The following is a 6,570-nucleotide window of genomic DNA, read 5'->3' as shown; positions in this document are numbered from 1 at the left end:
TTCTTGCCCCACCACAAATCAACAAGCACACCAAAAATGACACTTGAAGCTGTGCGGACACCCTCACACAGGATATGTGACCTGGAGAGTGACTCAGAGTGGGCATGTGGGAGGGATGGAGCGGGAGAGAGTGGGTGCTCAGTGACGCCAGCCTGGTTGCTCCTGCCAGCTCTTCCTTGGTGGTACACACCCTGATGTTGGGAAAGTGAGTCACAGGTCTGACCTTGTGGCTGGAATCACTGTCTGCGCTCTGTCTTGAGAGAATGCAGACTCCGTGTATACACCGAGACTCATGCCCTCTCGAGTGGCTATTTTGGCTCCAGAGGCCAGAGTCACAGTTGTGGCTGCCTATAGAAGGGAATTTGCTGCAGCCAAATGAGAGCTCAGACGTGGTCTTGCTGCGGTGTCCTGCACTACGGCATCTGCTTGAACAGGCAGCTGTTGAGCTCTGAGCAAGTTGGTTCCTGTTGAACCCAACATAAGCAATGTCCATGACACTTCACAAAGAAGCGCTAGGCGTTCTTACACACCTCTAAGTGGGAATAACACAGGAAGGCCACACCAAAAACTGGGGTTACAAGTCTTAATTGAAATGAATGTGCGTCTTAATTGCATTGCAATCAGGAAACTAGAAGCTAAGTGGAAAATTCTTTGAGTTCAGGTTTTAGGGTACCTGGCTTAGTAATTTATTTTATGAAGTACACTGTTGATTTACAATATTGTTTCTGATGTACAACAAAGTGACTCAGTTATATGTAACAATCATATAGTCTTTTCCATGTTATTTTTCCATTGTGATTTATCATACGATGTTGAATGTAGTTCCCCATGCTCCACAGTAGGACCTTGTTCACTCTGCATCTAATGGTTTACAGCTGCTAACCCCGCACTCCCGATCCATCCCTCCCCGCCTCCCTCCTTGGCAGCCACACATCTGTCCTTGGTGAGTCTGTTTCTGTTTCACAGATAAGTTCATTTGCATCATATTCTAGATTCCACATATAAGTGATATCATATGGTATTTGTCTTTCTCTTACTGACTTACTTCACTTAATAAGATAATCTCTAGCTGCAGTTGGCTTTTATGCTCTACTTCACCCCCCAACTCAGACACCCTCAGTCCAGCATTGGGAAGGGCTAAGTCTCACTTTTGCTCACCAAAAAGAATCTGGAGACCAGAGGACCTTGCAACCATTTTCTTGCTCTTTTCTCGTATGATACTTCCTGGTCAGAGCCCAGCTCACCCTTCAGGGAGCCTGGGGATCCCTGTACTTTAATCCCCTTCTTTCTCTGCCCCTTTGTTTGCAGGCTTCATCCAGTTGATGACAGATAAGCCCCATTGCAGATTTCTACCTAAATACCAGTCAGCAAGTCCTGGTTTGCCTTAAGTTTGAGGCCCTTTAGAGCATATGCACAAAAAACCAAATGTTCTTCCGATAATACTGTTTCCATGTCTTGATATTTTCTAATGCTGAACCCCCTTCTGCAGGTGAGAATGATAAAGGGCAAAAGAATGTGAGAAGTATATCCTGCCAAACACTGATCTTCTGAAATTTCATATAGTAAAGTGATTCTTGGAAGGGGAAGTGTATTTGGAAATTTCAGGTCATAGCGCTGCCATTCTCTGTACCCTTAAAAGCCACTGATTGAGGGAATTCCTTGGGAATCCAGTGGTTAGGACTCCATAGTCTCACTGTAGAGGGCCCAGGTTCAATCCCGGGTCAGGGAACTAAGATCCCACAAGCCGCATGGTACAGCCAAAAAAAAAACAACACTGATTGAATCAAGACTCTAACAAGGAATCATTTGATTCCCAGTTTAACGATGATTACAGCTGACAGCAGGAAAGATGAACAGTACTGTAATTATGAACTTGCCCCGAGGCACATTAGCCCAAGTCCAAGTTTAGAGACAGATTCCCATGTGGGCAAGTGCATTTATGAATATCCTGCATTACACTCTGTGTATTGTTCACAATGCACTTTCATTTACCCTGTAACTTAGGGCAAGTCCACCAAACAGTTGATAGCAGAACAGCATTTTGTTGCTATGTAGATACCAGGCATCAGTTTTGATTTTGCCACTTACTCAACTTGTGCTGGTAAATCAGTTTGCTTCTTAGGAGCCTCAGTGGTCCTAGCGTTAAAATCCTGGGCTTCTCTTCTATCTTTGAAGCCTAGCTAATGGTTGCTATCATCAATAATAGTAATGGCAGCCATTTGTTGAGTGCTTCTCTGTGTCAGGTGCTGTGCTGAGTCTTCAGGAACGTGGTCCTATTCTCTGTAAGGGAGATGGTAGTATTCCAATGGAACAGTTGAGGAAACTGAGGCTGACAAAAAGTAAGAAGTCTTCCCTAGGCTAAATGGCTGGAAGTTGGCAGTGCTGGCACACAGACCTGCCAGGTCTGTGTCTGGAGCCTCAGCTCTTAACCACTCTCCGACTCGGTTGGTAACACAGCCAGGCAGCATCTGATGAGGTTGGAATCCTGCCACTCATATGTTTATTATTAAACACTTGCTATGTGCCAGGCATTGTGCTAGGCACACAGAAATGGCATGTCCCCCCAGTTGCTTACAGTAACCTGAAGCAGAGAAACCAGTAAATTAATATCAATGCCCTGTGGCAAGCACTGTCTAGAGTCACTGAAGAATTTAAAACAGGGGAGTGATGTGATCAGATTTCGGTTTTAGGAAGACAGTGCTGGCAGCCAAATGGAAGCAGGATTGAGTAGGGCCAGAACATGAGTTCTTCTGTTTGAGTAATCTGATGAGCAATGATGTAGTCCTGAATTAATGAAGTGGGAAGGTGCATATGAGCATCACTGAGGGGGTAGAGTCAATAAGATTTAGAGATCAGAGCAAGGTTGCCTTGATACTTCTGAACTACAGTGAATAGACAGCAGTGTGTTAACCAAGACAGAGTGTATGGCAGGCAGGAGAGCAGGTTTTTGAGGAAGATGGCTTGGTATTGATTGGGTTGACTTTGAACTTCTTGAAGATACCCAAGTGTAGATGTCCAGCCAACAGCTGGATGTACCAGACTGGAGTTTAAAAGAGTAAATGAGATCTGGGGCTGGGAACTAAGACCTGAGAGATAAGAGTATAACAGTGAGATAAAAGCCTTGGATTGGAAAGGTGTATAAAGAGCAGGTCAAAATCGGAGTCTCAGGAAGTACCTGTCCTTAGAGGCTGCTGGAGGAAGAGAGATCTGAGAGAGGACCATCAGGTAAGAGGACAGCTAAGGAGACTCCTCCCAGGAGGGAGGAGGTAGCATTAACAGCATGGACAGCCAGTCCGCTGAGAGCGAACAAAAGGGTCTATTTTGCAGCAATTCAGTGCCCTTCATCTGAGCAATGTCTGAGGAGGGCAGCAGCAGCTCAGCCGAGGAGGGCTGGAGAATAAACGAGGCGAGGAAGGAGTGGCTGTGGGCTGTTCTTTCTCGGCTCTGAGGAGAAGCAGATGAGGGTTGCTGTGGGAGTGTGAGGCCTGAAGGCGCCAATATACAAAGCCAGCAGAGCATAACTTGGCTCGCGAAAGGGCAGGTGAATTAAGCTATAGTGGATCCTGAAAGAGGAGAGGGGAGGGATGCCAAGCTTAGCCTTGGCCAGCAATCAGGATCCCTCGTCTGCTGGGTCAGAAAGGAAAGAGGAAACGGTAAGGCAGATGGCAGATGGAGATGGCTGGGTTTTTGTTTTGTTTTGGGGGGTGCTTTTTGGCAACGTGGCAGCTTGTGCAGTCCTAGTTCCCTGAGCAGGGATTGAACCCAGGCCCTTGGTGTTTAGAGCGCAGAGTCCTAACCACTTTACTGCAAGGTAATTCTTGGAGCTGATTTGGGAGGATGGTGGAATAAAGTGATTAGGACCTGGTGACCTTGCTTGCTCATTAAATTGGAGGCAGAGTGGTCGGCTGAGTATGAGAGGGAAGCCAAGGGACAGAAACTTAGAATAAAGATGATGTGGAGCAGCCACTAAGAAGACAGGAGAGTGAGCTGACTGAGAACACAAGGAAGGGCCTCTGAGCAGCGGCAGAGTTCCTGACTGAGGGCAGAAAGTGAGTTTGCAGGGCCCTTGCAAACTGCTCGTCACATTTTTTTCTAGCATCATTCAGCAACCCAAACAGAAAAGTAAGATTAAATGCTCACAGCTAACAGTGTGTGGTCCCCAAGGCAAGTGCCTAAACCTAGATGGAGACGAGGTTGATGGAGTCTGTGGAGTCAAGGACCTGAGCGGCTGACCTGTTGAGTAGGTGTTAGAAGCCCCCAGGGGGCCACAGGATTTCACACACACACACACATATATATATAGTTGGGGGGAAAGTTGGGGGATTGTGCACAGTGTGTGGGGATCTTAGTTCCCTGATTAGGGATGGAACCCATGTGCCCTGCAGTGGGAGCCTGGAGTCTTAACCACTGGACCACCAGGGAATGCCCCAGGACTAGAAACAAGAGGATGGGGAGCTTGAGCTAGATCCTCAGGGACCTGAGGTGGACAGATGCTGCAAACAAGGAGTTGAAGATGCAATAAACACGGCGTGAACCTTAATGAGCTGGGTTGTGATTTCTAAGAGGGCAGCTGAGGCATCATGTAAAGTTCTGAACTCTCCCAGCCAGTGGGCGTGGCCTCCGCCATGGCTGTATCCCTCTCATTTTCAGACCTGATTTTTATCAGAGTACCTCTTTCATGCACCTATCAGTTCAGTTCAGTCGCTCAGTCTTGTCCGACTCTTTGCAATCCCATGGCCCACAGCACGCCAAGCCAACTCTCACAGTTTACCCAAACTCATGTCCACTGAGTCGGTGATGCCATCCAACCATCTCATCCTCTGTCGTCCCCTTCTCCTCTTGCCTTCAGTCTTCAAGGAGAGTTAAATAAGTGATTAAATCAAGAACAAGTGTACTAATGAAAGACAGACATTTTTGTCAGCCTTAGCCGTCATTGATTTTGGCCAAAGTCATTCACTTTTCATCCATTTGTTCAAGAAATATTTACTAAGCACAACCCAAGTGCTGCCGTGGGCCAATGAAGTCTGCACAGACCTCCCTTGTAGTGGGGATGATGAGTGATATGAAGAAAAGCAAGGGGATAAGGCAGATATGTGTACATAAGATTTTAGATGGTTTGTTTAGAGGAGGCATTTTTGAGGAAGTGACATTTGAGCAGACCTGAAAGAAGTAAAGGAGCAAGTCAGGTAAGTATCTGGGGGAAGAATATTCCAGAGAGAGAGATCAGTGCAAAGGCAGTAGTAATGCTTGATATATTTAGGCAGCAGCATGGCTGGAACAGGGGAAGCCAAGGGGAAGGGGGTAGGGGCTGGGGGGTCAGTGAGCAGGGGGAGATATAGGCCCATAATATAGACCCTTGTAGGCCACTGTAAGAACTGGGACTTACTGTCTGCATGAAACGGGCCCCAGGGCAGGGTTTTGATCAATGGTGTGAACTGACTCAGGATTTAAAGGACTCCCCCTGGGTGCTGAGACTGGAAGAGACTGGGAACAGAAAACCAAAGCGGAGGTTCTTGCTGTAATCTACGCAAGAGATGACAGGGGTTGAGGCCAAGGAGGTGGTAAGTAGCCTTATCTGAAACTGATTAACTTTGCACACACAGATGATCTCTTGTGTGGTTGATGCTGAACAGACGTTCAAGCCAAGACTGGGATCTTTGGCCTTTCAACTCTCACCCAAGTTCCTGTTCATACTAGCCCACCAGATAGCTCAGGACGTACACGCACCCTCACCAGCAGGGGACCCGTGTGTTGTCAGGGGTGGAGGTTTGCCACCGTTTCTGGGTGGACAGTCAGGGTTGGACCATCTCCTCCAGGCAGTGACTGAATGGGTAAGTGACATCTAGCAGTGCTGCTGAGCTCAGGGAGGGGTCCTGGTGAGCCCTTGCCACCCCTGCCCCTGGTCTCTTGGAATTACTGCACAGGTTTTTTTCCCCCGCTCTGCTCTCTGCCCTCCTACCGCTTCACTGTGCTGACTTTGCTGGTTTTGTTTTTTTCTTTAATATGTGAAGCTCCTAGCCTTATTTAGGGATGCCATCAACTCTGTGCTTTCTTTGAAAGAGTGTATATAATGCATAGGATTTTGAGAGATGTGGGGGTGGAGGGAGAGGCAGAGAAAGAAGATATTTTTAAGAATTTGGCATGGAAAGACAAGCACATCTTAATCCTCTCCCAGGCTTAACCAGATTCCATTCTGAAGTGTTTAAGAGAGCTTTGGGATCAGACCCCAGGCAGCGTATAGGAAGTTCTGGCACAGTGGTGGGTTCAGAGCCACTCTTCTCCCAGACCTGGGCACTGAGGGTTGGGCCCTCGCCCGTGACCCTGACCCTCCTGTCCCATTGCAGCACCAGGAATCTAAACTGTCTGGCATCCCCAGACCAGAGGCAGCTTCACCGAAAGGCCAGGTCCTTCACTCCCTTCTATCTTGCGGAATCCTACTCAGTCCCTTCTTTGGAAAGACTCTGTGAGATGGATCCAAACCACAACCAAAGGAGGCAGAAGACAGACTGCCCCTGCCCTGGGAGCTGAGGAGGGAAATGGAGCCCACACCCAGGACCAACGGGAAGTCAG

This window comes from Capra hircus, chromosome 3 (assembly GCF_001704415.2).
Source record: "Capra hircus breed San Clemente chromosome 3, ASM170441v1, whole genome shotgun sequence".
NCBI classification, from domain to species: Eukaryota; Metazoa; Chordata; class Mammalia; order Artiodactyla; family Bovidae; genus Capra; species Capra hircus.
This window is presented reverse-complemented; position numbering follows the sequence as displayed.